Below are 14238 nucleotides of genomic sequence, written 5' to 3'. Positions count from 1 at the left end.
AGGAGGAAGAACTCAACTCTAGGCTTGTTCCACCATCATCTAAGGTAAGTTTTATGACTTTGGCATGTTGTTTAAGGTATTGGAAAGCTAAGATGTAGAAAGACATGGAAAATGGGTCTTAAATGGGAGAATAGTGTCATACTTGAATAGTAGTTGAATGGAACCATAAACGTTGATGTGCCATGATTATGAATATGTTGTAAATGATGTTTAGACCAGGAAATAAGCGTTATAAATGAGAAAACGCGATAACGAACTACAACCATAAATGTGGAGAAAATAGAGAAAAATGGTGGATTTTGCTCAAAGTATATGAATGACGATCGTTGATACGATATTGTGAAGTGATATTGTAAATATTTGGGAGTTGATATAGACTATGAGAAAAGTAGTATAAATAAAGGAAGTGCTGCCCAATTTTCTCTTGAAATAGTGATGCATTCCCGTAGTCGATTAACTAACGTCAATACGAATTCTTTCGTGAAGGTAGCGACGTGACATTAAAGGAGAGCAAGTGAGCGATAGATTATCTAAATGACAAAGGTATGTGAGGCTAGTACTTTTCTTTCTATGGCATGAATCCCATGATATGATTCTTCTCCCTTTCCATGATTCTCCTATATCCCGGAAAGCCAAGAGCCTAAGATCATGAATAGCTATATGAGTCAAGAGATATGATATGACGTTCTTATAAAGTAAATGATGTTGTTCCTTGTATACACTCACGTTATATACTAATCCCTTCAAGGTGAGGCAGAATGTTCATAATGGAATTGAGGGTTCACGACCTTACGTCACCTCGATAGAATGGAGTTGTTCTAGAGTCTTTATGCATGTATGATGATAAGCATATTTTGATAGCATATTATTGTAAGTATTTTATGATGAGCATGTTATAATCATATTACACCGGGCCTAGTTGGCCGGGCAGTCACCGCGAAAGCGGGCAGCTTAGACGATACACCATAGCCAGTTGGCTTGGGCAGACACCACTAGTGGGCGGCATGTGATGGTACCCCGGACGCGGGATAATGTTACTGATTATCACACCGCACCTATATGGTCGGGCAGTTTATATATATATGATATGCATACATGAGATGATGATAAGCTTAAAAGTAAGTCAGCATGCATTACTTTTCATGTAATTCCCAGTCAGTTACAGTTGCTCCATACTTGATGCCTCCCTTGTTTCCTTGATGCATTATTATTGTTCATGCCTCTCATACTCAGTTCAATATTCGTACTAACGTCTGTTTTCTTTGGACGCTTTGTTCATGCCCACAGGTAGACAGGGAGGTGAGCCTGATCCAGATTCTTAGTAGCTGCCAGCTGATTGCGAGCACTCCATTGTCCGGAGGTGCTCATGATTATTCTCTTGGTATATGTATATTTTGGGCATGGTGGAGTCTTGTTCCACCTATATGTATAGAATGTCAGTAAAGGCTCGTAGATGCGCAGTGTGGGTAGATGGTCTCACGAGAGGCTTTTATGTATATGTATGTATTATTTTGATGGCTGAGAGGCTTATGTATATAAAAGTATTTTTATTTTCTCAAATGAAAAGATGATCTTCTTATGTCCTAAGCATGAATTGATAAAAGAGCATTAAATGGGTAAGGTGAGTGCAGAACGAGTGGTGCTCGGTGGCTAGCCCCGGGTACCCGTCACGGCCCCTAACTGGGTCGTGACAGTGTCGGCAGCTTTACAGCTATAAAGTTGACTTTTCAATGCTCCAGGGACCTGGTCTCTCATCTGGAGGACCCTGGTCCCTCATCTGGAGGAACCTGGTCCCTCATCAGTTCTTGAACCGGCTGCAACAACTCTGCTACATTGCTGCAATATCAGTATCTTTATAGTTGTATAGTTGACCAAGCAATAGCTGGGGACCTGATCTCATCTGGTCCCTCTGAATCTGTATCTGGTCCTTCATATATGAACATATCCGACTGGGAACCTGATCTCATCTGATCCCTTTGAAAACATATCTGGTCCTTCATATATTAACATATCCTACAGCTTGTGTAGTGAGACTATTTGCATCTGTTTCTTCAAGGAGCATGTCAACATAGCAGCACATAAGATATCTAGTTCCTTAGGGTTCCTAGGGTTTTTCAAATCATCAAAACATAAGGTATCATAATTCATCAATTTCCCCTTTTTTGATGATGACAAAGAAACATACTTTGTATTCCCCTGAGGACCAGATTTCCCACTTGTTCCCCCTGAAGCTTAGACCGCCTTCTCACTTGTTCCCCTTGAAGCTCAAAACGCATGACACATAGTTGTTTTCTGGTTCCTTGAGGAAGGTTTGTCAAATCATCAAAACATAATATAGCATAACGCATCAATTTTCCCCCTTTTGATGATGACAAACATATACTTGATATTCCCTCTGAGAACCAGATCCCACTTGTTCCCCCTGCAGATCAGACCTTCCCTTGCCTAGCTTACAAACTTCTCCCCTTTCTACATGTCTCTCCCACATATATCAATTTGTTCTTTGAGATTGTGAGATGTACGGCGAGAACACATTAAAGACCGAGTCCCTCTCTGGTTCTGCATAGTTTGACAATCATCAAAACATGGAGTATGTCACAATCATTTTCCCCCTTTTTGATGATGACAAACTCATGATGATGTTCCCCCTGAGAGCCCGATCCTGTTTGTTGGTAGCAGCAATCAACTATCAATCTCCCTCAGAATACATGTCTATCTCATAACAACATGTTGGTAGCAGCAACCTACTGTCAATCTTATTTAGATCTGTCTCATAATAGCATGTTGGTAGCAGCAACCAACTATCAATCCCCCACGAATGCTTCCCTCTTTTGGGATTATCGAAGATTGGTTCTCTTTCTCTGGTTCTTCAAAGTTTGATAATTATCAAAACATATCAATCATTTTCCCCCTTTTTGATGTTGACAAACTTGGAGACGCTGTTTACACATTCTTCTACTCTTTTCCCTTTTCCGCCTTTATTGTCTTCCCTATTTTGGCATCATAAGAAAGAGAAAATCATAGCCAATCATTGAGGGAACTTGTGGAAGGTCAACTAGCTGACACAACTCTAAGAAATTTCTTTCATGACACTCCCTGCTTAGTGCCTTGGTGAAGATATCTGCTACCTGGTCCTCGGTCTTGCAGAATCAGCTTTCAGCAAATAGAGTGATAGAGGGACCAGGTTCCTTCATGTTCGGTCCATCATTGACATCTTCAGAGGCCCGATGTCCACTTCTTTGTTCCAGCAAAGAAGTGTTTCACTTCTTTGTCTAGCCTTAAGGGTGCTTGATACAACATTAGTTGTTCAGCTTCGAAGGGGTAATGGAGGGACAAGGTTCCTCTGTGCCTTCTGGCGATTCTGCCGCATAGGGACTGCGTTCCTTTGCCCCTTTTGGAGATTTTGCTGTACCTTCTTCATTTCTCTGGTTGACCCGAATCTTGGTAAGCCTTGGAGTGTTTGGTCGCTAGAGGTCAGACTCCCGTCACGGCTCATCGGGTTAGGTCGTGACAGAAGTAGTAACAGAGCAGTTCCGTCCTAGGGTTGTCTATAGACCGTGTCTAGTAGAGTCTTGTTTATGGGCGTGTTGTGCACCACACTTATAAACAGGAGGCTACAGGACATTTAGGATGATGTCATTCTTTCTCTCCTAGATTTTGCGATAGAGCCATGTGTTAGGCATTCGCTTTCTGATGAATTGTTATGATTTCAGCAATGCCTCCCAAGAAAGCTACAGCTGCCCAGAAAGGCAAGAAAGCCACAGGAGAGGCCACTAGCTGTACTCGGCAGGCCACTAGGGCTCAGGATGAGATTCTTTGTGAGAGCCCATCTGAGACATCGTATACACCGCCTCCAGCACCTGTCCCAGTTCCTCAGCCAGATGCACCAGGCCAGGATGTGCGGGATGCTGTACAGTTATTGACCAGATTAGTAGCCGCTCAGGCTCAGCGGCAGGGAGCTGGTAGTTCGAGAGTTAAGACCTTTCTTGAGTTAGATCCTCCTGAATTTTCAGTGATAAAGCAGAATATGGATCCCCAGGATTTCATTGATGGTATGCAGATTACTTTGAGGGTTATGCATGCAAGTGAGGTTGAGTCGATGGAGTTAGCTTCGTATAGACTGCGTGATATTGCAGTGCAGTGGTATCAGACTTGGGAGTTAACTAGAGGAGAGAATGCTCCTCCAGCTGTTTGGAGAGAGTTCGCAGATGCTTTTATCCGCCATTATTTGCCCCTGAGGTCAGGCGAGCCCGAGTAGACAAATTTCTACGTATTGAGTAGGGCATCATGAGTGTCCAAGAGTATTGTCTGTATTTTGATTTTATGGCTAGATATGCCCCAGCCATGGTAGCTGAGATGGAGGACAGTGTTCACCATTTTGTGGCTGGTGTAGGGCCACATTTAATAGATACTTGTACTACTGCTGCATTACAGCCAGACATGGATATCTCTCGGATACAGGCATATGCACAGAATCTAGAAGATCACAAGTGTCAGAGGGGGGCAGAGCGTGACCGTGACCCAGGCCATGGTAAGAGGGCTAGATCTTTCGACATTAGAAGTGATCCCAAGGGAGGACAGAGGCAGCAGCATTCCTAGTATTCATATCATTCGGTAAGGAGTGCACCTTCGCTGTTTTCAGGCTCGAGGTTTGATCGGTCTTCTTATTCCGGAGCGGCTCAGAGTTCTAGAGCATCAGGCTCCCAGTACAGACCAGAGTCAGGACAGATGAGGCCACCCTTACCATGGTGTGCCCAGTGTGGTAAGTTGTATATCGGGAAGTGCCGATTGAGATCGAATTCCTATTACTCTTGTGGCCGACCAGGTCATATAATGAGGAATTGTCCGTTAGGAGGTGGCATGGGCACTGTTAAGCCTACAGGGTCTATAGCTGGTTCTTCTTCTTCTGTAGTGTGCCCTTCGGGGCAAGCTTTTCAGTCACTGACAAGACGAGGTAGGGGGAGAAGTGAAGCGTCCAGCTCGAGCAGTCCTCAGCACCGTGTATATGCATTAGCTCGTAGGCAGGATCGTGAGTCGTCTCCTGATGTTGTCACAGGTATATTATCAGTTTCCTCCTATGATGTGTATGCATTGATCGATCTAGGATCTACTTTATCATATGTTACTCCATTTGTCACTGGTAAGTTTGGGATAGAGCCCGAGTTGATTAAACCATTTGAGCTGTCTACGCCAGTTGGCGATCCGGTTATAGCTAGGCGAGTATATCGGGACTGTGTTGTTATAGTTTATGATCGCCACACTGTAGCTGATTTGATTGAGCTAGATATGATTGATTTCGACGTTATTATGGGAATGGATTGGTTGGCTTCCTGTTATGCTAATGTTGATTGCAGAACAAAGATAGTTCGATTTCAGTTTCCCAACGAGCCAGTCCTAGAGTGGAAGGGTAATGCCGTTTCGCCGAGGGACAGGTTTATTTCCTACCTTAAGGCAGAGAAAATAATTAGAAAAAGGGTGTATTTTTCACCTAATTCGAGTTCAAGATGTGCAATCAGAGTCGCTGACTTTTCAGTCTGTCCCTGTGGTTAATGAGTTCCCCGAAGTATTTCCAGATGAGCTTCCAGGCATTCCCCAGAGTGGGAGATTGACTTTGTTATTGACCTATTGCCAGACACTCAGCCAATATCTATTCCTCCTTATAGGATGGCGCCTGCGGAGTTGAAGGAATTGAAGGAGCAGTTGAAAGATTTGCTTGAGAAGGGCTTTATTAGGCCTAGTACGTCGCCGTGGGGAGACCCGGTGTTATTTGTGAGAAAGAAGGATGGTTCTTTGCTAATGTGTATTGATTATAGGCAATTGAATAATGTTACTGTAAAGAATATGTATCCGCTCTCGAGGATTGATGATTTATTTGATTAGTTGCAAGGTGCCAAGTATTTCTCGAAGATAGACTTGAGGTCAGGATACCACCAGGTTAGGGTGAAGGAAGAGGACATTCCGAAGACGGCATTCCGGACTAGATATGGCCACTATGAGTTCCGTGTTATGTCGTTCGGACTAACTAATGCCCCAGCAGTATTCATGGATTTGATGAATCGTGTATTCAGGCCCTTTCTAGATTTTGTTCGTTATTGTGTTCATAGATGATATTCTGGTTTATTCGCCGTCAAAGGCCGACCATGCAGAACATCTGCGGACAGTGCTTGGGATTCTTTTAGGTAAAAGGTGGTATGCTAAGTTTTCTAAGTGTAAGTTCTGGTTGAACTCTATGGCTTTTCTGGGTCACATTATTTCAGAAGAAGGTGTTAGAGTGAATGCTCAGAAGATTGAGGCTGTGAAGAATTGGCCAAGGCTTACGGCACCAACGAAGATATGTAGTTTCTTGGGCTTGACAGGTTACTATAGAAGGTTTGTAGAAGGATTTTCCTCTCTTTCAGCGCCATTGACCAAATTGACTCAGAAATCAATTTAGTTCCAATGGATAGACGCTTGTGAGCAGAGTTTTCAGACGTTGAAGGATAAGCTAACTTCAGCACCAGTTTTGACTCTTCCAGAAGGAGCAGATGGATATGTGGTATATTGCGATGCTTCAGCTATTGGATTGGGATGTGTATTGATGCAGCACGGTAAGGTTGTTGCTTACGCTTCTAGACAGTTTAAGAAGCACAAGAAGAATTATCCAACCCATGATCTTGAGTTAGCAGCAGTGATTCATGCCTTGAAGATATGGAGGCATTACTTGTACGGTGTCCATATTGATATCTATGCTGATCATAAGAGTCTCTAGTACATCTTTACGCAGAAAGATTTGAACTTGCGTCATAGGCGATGGTTGGAGATGTTAAAAGATTATGATGTTGACATTCTATATCATCCCGGGAAGGCTAATGTGGTAGCCGATGCCTTCAGTCACAAATCTATGGGTAGCTTGTCTCACGTATCACCAGAGAGAAGAGAAATGGTCCGTGAGGTTTATCGATTGTCTAGCCTCGGAGTCTGATTGCTAGACTCAGGTGATGCAGGAGTTACTGTTCAAGACACAACGGTATCATCCTTGGTAGTTGAGATAAAGGAGCGTCAGTACGAGGATCCTGTTCTAGTTCATTACCGAGATATAGCACCTCAGAAAGAAAAGACACCCTTTGTGATCACAGGTGATGGGGTACTCAGATATCGAGGTAGATTATGTTTCCCTAGTGTTGCAGGACTCCGTCAGTAGATTATGGGAGAGGCACATTACTCCCGCTATTCTATTCATTCAGGCTCAACAAAGATGTACCATGATCTCAAGGAATTTTATTGGTGGGATGGTATGAAAAGAGATATAGCAGAATTTGTCGCTCAGTGTCCAAATTGTCAGCAAGTCAAAATAGAGCACCAGAAGCCTGGAGGCCTATTGCAGGCTATGGAGATTCCGACATGGAAGTGGGAGGTAATTAATATGAACTTTATTATAGGGTTACCCCATACTCAGCAGAAGTGTGATTCGATATAGGTCATAGTTGATAGGCTCACAAAGTTAGCTCACTTTCTGCCTATCAGAACTACTTATGCTGTCGAGGATTATGCGACGCTTTATCTTAAGAAGATTGTACGACTCTATGGTGTTCCTTTAGCCATTATTTCAGATAGGGGAGCACAGTTCACAGCCAGATTCTGGAAGCCTTTCCAGCAGGGATTGGGGACCCAGGTGAGTCTTAGCACCGCATTCCACCCGCAGACGGATGGGCAAGCAGAGCGTACTATACAGAACCTTGAGGATATGCTTAGAGCTTGTGTGCTTGACTTTCAGGGCAATTGGGAGGATAATTTTCCTCTTATCGAGTTTGCATATAACAACAGTTACCATTCCAGTATTCAAATGACTCCTTATGAGGCCCTATATGGGCAGAGGTGTAGATCGCCCATAGGATGGTTTGATGTTGGGGAGAATCAGTTAGTAGGTCCAGAATTAATTAAACAAGCAGTTGATAAGGTGAAGATGATTAGAGAGAGATTGCTAGCAGCTCAGAGCCGACAGAAATCCTATGCGGATAATTGGCGACGTAAGCTAGAGTTCAAGATATGCAACTGGGTATTCCTGAAAGTTTCACCTATGAAGGGAGTGATGAGGTTTGTCAAGAAGGGTAAGTTGAGCCCTCGATATATTGGGCCATATAAAATCATTCGTGTAGTGGGTACAGTGGCATATGAGCTAGAATTACCTTCTGAGTTAGAATCGGTACATCCAGTATTTCATGTATTTATGCTTCGTAAGTGTATCAGAGATCCTTCAAGAGTTGTGCCAGTAAATGACATCCAAGTGACTGAGCAATTATCGTACGAAGAGGTTCCAGTGGCTATATTGGACAGACAGGTCCGTCGGTTGTGAACCAAGGATGTAGCCTCCGTTAAAGTCTTGTGGAGAAATAAGAATGTTGAAGAAGTGACTTGGGAAGTAGAAGAAGCGATGAAGATTAAGTACCCGCATTGTTCCCAGCAGTATAGGGGGTGCAGTCGGAGGCATCTCTTTTCTCAGGTAATATTTCCTTTCAGTTATCGTGATTGGTAGTATGTGGACTATGAGGCATTATTTTAGGTTGTTGTGTACAGGATGGATTGGTATAAATACAGGGGAAACTATGCCAAAATTTTTATAACCCAGGATTGTTCGAACATTCGAGGACGAATGTTCCTAAGGGGGAAAGAATGTTACACCCCTCGTCTTCGTAGTGGTAGAACTTATGATTTCCTAGTTGGGTATGCCTTGGGAATTGAGACCCGAGCCTGAGTTTTGGAGAAAGAAAGTGTCCTACCCCGAGTGCAATGGTATCAGCAGGAATTCCTGGTGAACTATGGGGTTATAAGTTGAACAAATCAAATCGACGCGATCTGAACCGAATTGGAAAAGTCTGCAGACACCAGTCAAGATCGACAGGTCGTCGAACCTGTCGATGGTCCATCGCTATGCGGCGTCAACAGGGTTCTGCAGCCCTGCATTTTGTAGGCGCAGGTCGACGAGCACATCGACGGACCATCGACACGACGACGGGTCATCGACCCACTCGTCAAACCGGACCACTGAAGCATTTAATTCTCCGAGTATAACTACGTGGTCCACGAATTTATGTCTTATTTCTCTCATTCCCAGATCAGTAAACCCTAATATTTTGCTCTCCTAACATTTATGGCATAGTAGTGAAGATTTGACAAGACCCGGACCCTGTAAACCTGAGCTTGGGAAGAAGAAGGTTGGTTCTAGGGTTTCTCCAAGAATGGGAAGCTTAGGAAGTTGAAGTTAAAGTGATTCTTGGGATTCTTGACCCCTCAAGGTATGTAAATGATTTCTACCCTTGTATTTAAGTTAGTTACTAAGATTTTTGGTGGTTCATGTGAAGAGAAGATAGCTATGAAAGTGATAAGTTAATGAAAGGTTAAATAGTGCTTTTGGGGTTATGTCAAGAGATGATTGAGGGATGTGTTTGGGTATATTTTGTTATAAGAGTGTTGCCATTAATGTTATCCTTAATATTGTTGTTGAGATTTGATGGAATTAGGAGTTGGGGGTTTTTTACGTTTTCAAGGGATATGTTGTCCATAGTTGTTAAGTTTTTTTTAATTATAATGATTAGTGAGTAAGGTGAATAGCCTAATCAAGGCCTATATTATCTCAATTGTAGACTTACGAGTTCAAGGAATAAGAGTTGGACGATTGAATATATCTCCAGGTACGTTAAGGTTATTCCTTTTTTTGTGGCATAATCCCATGATATGAATCAATAAACGAGTAAGAGAGTTTCCATGTTACTCTATTCTTATAAGTACTAAGAGAAGTACAGTTTTGATGTCCCTGTACCCTGATTATGGTATTTTCCCCATATACAGATCTTATGATTTCCTGTCCTAGTAGTATGAGTTCAGTAAGGCCCAGGAGAGGCAAACTATCATTTTATTGTTTGAGAATCCTGTCGTTCAGTTTTACTTGTATTACGCATTCACTTCCAGTTCTCAGGGGTATGAGTGAGAGGCGCACTTGACAGGGGGTGGAGGTGTGACCTATGATATTTACGTTGTATATGTGAAAGGCACGCTTGAAAAGGGGTGAAGGTGTGGCATATGAGTGGTCCAGGAGTGGCCTATGATATTGAAGTATGTACATGAGAAAGGCACACTTGATAGGGGGGTGAAGGTGTAGCCTGTGATGTGACAATGAGGTGTGTACCTCCTATATATATATATGCATGTCCATGTTTTCCGACATACAGATTCAGTCAGATGCAAACGGATACTAGTTCATACAGATTTATGTAGATAGTCATTTCAGCTTATGAGTTCAGATCTTATTCATGATTTCTATACATATATACATATGTCTTTATGCCTTACATATTCAGTACATTATCCGTACTGACTCCCCATTGCCTAGGGGCCTGCGTTTATGCCCGCAGGTACAGGTAGACAGGGAGGTGGTCCAGCTTAGTAGGACCCTTATCCAACAATGATCAGTGCACTCCATTCGATCCGGAGTTGCAGTCTATTTTGGTAGGCTATTCTTTTGAGATGTATATAGATGGGTACGACGGGGCCCTGTCCCGTCCTTTCTACAACTTTATTCCAGTAGAGGTTTGTAGACAGTTGCATGTAGTAGTCAGACGTTGTAGCCTTGTCGGCTTATATTCTTTTGTGTACAATATATATAGCAGCCTTGCCAGATTACACTGTTCTTCTGCATGTTGTGTATATATATATGCAGGTTGTACAGAGTTTGGATGTTTTCTCTTTATGAGATTAGTTTGTGCCATTTATAGGCTATTGATGTTCAGCATGTTTCAGATAAGCATTTAGGGGTGTTTGGTCGCTAGAGGTTAGACTCCCGTCACGGCTCATCGGGTTGGGTCGTGACAGCAGTATAAGAATCAACACAAGATTTTTACATGGAAAACTCATTGCCCTAGGGATTAAAAACCATTACCTACCCCAGTAGGATTTCAACTCCACTAACCGAGCAACTTCAGATTACAACCGATTGTAAGCAAGGAATAAACTCCCATAACCCCTCACCCTTACAATAGCCCAATCATAACCTTCACACTTGACTACCCCTAGCCAAGCAAACTAATACACCTAGACTAACTCTAGCCTAATGTACCACTCAAAGGCACCCTTTGAGAATTCAACACCGTGACTAACTCTAGTCACCCACATACTAATAAACCTAGCCTAACACTTGCCTATTGTACCACTCAAGAGCTTGTGGAAGCCTTGATAATTTAGAATACCTACAACTAGCTTCCGTTTAGAGAAGAGTAGATTTACAATTTAGCACAAAAGAACAAAGACTGAACAACCTAAGGACCTAAAGCATCTTCAATTCTGGATCTGGTCCTTCGGCTTGTTTAGGCTTCGTTCGTAGGGAACACCTTGAGAGGTGGAAACTTGCACTTAGGAGGGAGCAATTTGATTTGTGCAAGAATACTTCTTCATTTGAGCATGATGTTGTATATGTAGTGGGAAAGGGGTGAGAAGTTGACTGCCTATAATGGTCCTTTGCTGCTGTATTGCTGCTGCAGTACTGCTACAGTGTCGGCAGCTTTACAGTTGTAGAGTTGAATTTTCAACACTCCAGGGACCTGGTCTCTCATTTGAAGGAACCTGGTCCCTCATTTGTTCTTGAACTGGCTGCAACAACTCTACTGCTCTACTGCTGCACTACTGCAATATCAGTATCTTTATAGTTGTACAATTGACCAAGAAATCGTTGGGAACCTGATCTCATGTGGTCCTTGTGGATCTGTATCTGGTCCTTCATATATGAACATATCCGGCCGGGAACCTGATCTCATCTAGTCCCTCTGAAAATATATTTGGTCCTTCATATATGAACATATCCTGTAGCTTGTGTAGTGAGACTGATTGCATCTGTTTCTTCAAGGAGCATGTCAACATAGCAGCACATGAGATATCTGGTTCCTTAGGGTTTCTTAAATCATTAAAACATAAGGTATCATAACTCATCAACCAGGTTGGATCTGCTTCTAACCCTTGTGGCTAATTATTGAGGTTCTTGTCGAGTCTATTCAGGGTGAGCATGAGGACGTTTGTTGCCCGAAGACTTTTCTTACTGTTTATGTCTTATTTCTATTTCGAGACAGCATTTGTGATTTTATGTATTATTCAAACTTTTAGTATTGATAGAGCTCTTATATGACCAGACCAAATAATAGGGTTGGATTTTCACTACTTCCGCACTTCTTTATATTATTATCGTGAGACTTATGTTATTCTATTTTCTTCCGCATTACTTATGCTTTATGATTGTTGGGATAAGGGTTCGCCTACCGAGGTGGAAAAGGTAGGTGCCCGTACGACTTAGTGAAATTGAGTCGTGACAAGTTGGTATTAGAGCCCTAGGTTACCCGGTCTATAATACAAGAGTGTGTCTAGTAGAGTCTCGTGCATCGGTATAATGAGATCCGTACTTATCTGCGAGAGGAAATAAGACATTTAGGAACTTCACATTCTTTCATTCTTTCGTGCTACTTTATTCTAATTGGTATCTGGAACAATCAAATTGGTATCTGAATCGTATCTCTTCTCACACGGATGGTGAGAACTCGAGCCGCGATAGAGATCAGATGCCGGAGCCCGCAGCTGTGGCTGGCACCAGGGGACGAGCGACAGTTAAAGGACGCGGTCGAGCTAGACGCCATGGGGCTACACCAACCAGACGCAGGGCTCCCATAGTTGGGCAGCGGCGTGCGAGATCTTCATCTCCATAGCCTGAGCCTGAGGTTCAATCGGTCCAAGACCAGGCCATCAGGGATGATGTGGCTCCTGCGCCAGCACACCCCAAGGCCACTTCAGATCAGACAGTTCAGGACACTATAGCTCGCGTTCTACTTTTTTGGATGCTCAGTAGGCTACAGTTGATATTACTTCTCTAGGTGGAGGATCACATACTAGAGTTGGGGCACAGAACCCCAAGCAGAGGCAGACTCGTGCAGCGCACCCTGCTGTGGCTCCACGGATGGATGCAGTGCCGGCCTCGAAAGATGATCTTAGACCCATGGTAGGCCTTATTATGACTTTGACCAATCAGGAACTGGTAGGGAGGTTTAGGAAGATGGATCCGCCGAGATTCGCTGGTACTTTTGGAGAGGATGCATATGAATTTATATTGGACATACACGAGCTATTGCGCAGGATGGGGATTGTTGAGACCCACCGGGTTGATTATGTGTCATAACGGTTTCGCGGAGATGCGGAGACCTGGTAAAGGTACTTTATTTCTTGCAGACTAGAGGATTCTCCTCCACTTACTTGAGCACAGTTTCATCGGGCATTCCTTGAGAAGTATGTGACCCGAGCCTTAGAGAGGTACGTAGAGATGACTTCCTCTACTTGTAGCAGAGGGGATTATCTGTCGATTCTTACACTACAACATAAGGCATATATAGCTACGAAATCTTAGTTATGAATTTAAAAATCGTGGCTAAAACCTAGTAATAGCCACGAAAATTTGAATTCCATGGCTATCTACAAATTCGTAAAATTTCTTAGCCACGAAAATTTAATTGACAAAGCTAATTCGTCAGTTTTGCTATAATTGCTAACAATTGTGGCAATAATTACCTAAATAGCTACAAAATTTATTGTTACAGTAAAATTTTGTAGTTGATCATAAGTTTTTGCCACGCGATATAAGTTACCGCAGCAATAGTAGCCTTTTAGCCAGAATAAATTATTTAAAACAAAATCTTGTAGCTAAATAGATACTTTTGCTTCAATTTCTAAAAAATTGTGGCAATAGCTAAATTATATAGCCACAAACGTTTTGCTGTAATAAAATTTCGTAGCTAGTCATTAATTTTTTCACAAGTTGAAACTTACTATAGCTATAGTAACCTTTTAGCCACAAATAGTTTTTTAAAACAAAATATTATAGCTAAACAAATAAATTTGCTTCAAGTACTAAGAAACTGTGGCAATAGTAGGCTTAATATCTACAATTACTTATCATGACGACATGTATAGCCACGAATTTATTGTTGTGATAAAATTTCGTAGCTAATCATTATTTTTTACCATGAATTGAAATTTGTTGTAGCAATAGTAATATTTTAGCCATATTAAATTATTTGACAAAAAATCTTGTAGCTAAATAAATATTTTTTCTTCAAGTTATATTTGAGAAAAAGTAAAAATAATTTTCTTAATAATTACCATTATTTGTCATGACAAAATGAATAACTACAAATTTAGAGTGACGATAAATTTCCATAGTTAACTATAATTTTT

Source organism: Lycium barbarum, chromosome 6 (assembly GCF_019175385.1).
Source record: "Lycium barbarum isolate Lr01 chromosome 6, ASM1917538v2, whole genome shotgun sequence".
Classification (NCBI taxonomy): domain Eukaryota; kingdom Viridiplantae; phylum Streptophyta; class Magnoliopsida; order Solanales; family Solanaceae; genus Lycium; species Lycium barbarum.
Note: the sequence above shows the minus strand (reverse complement) of the source record.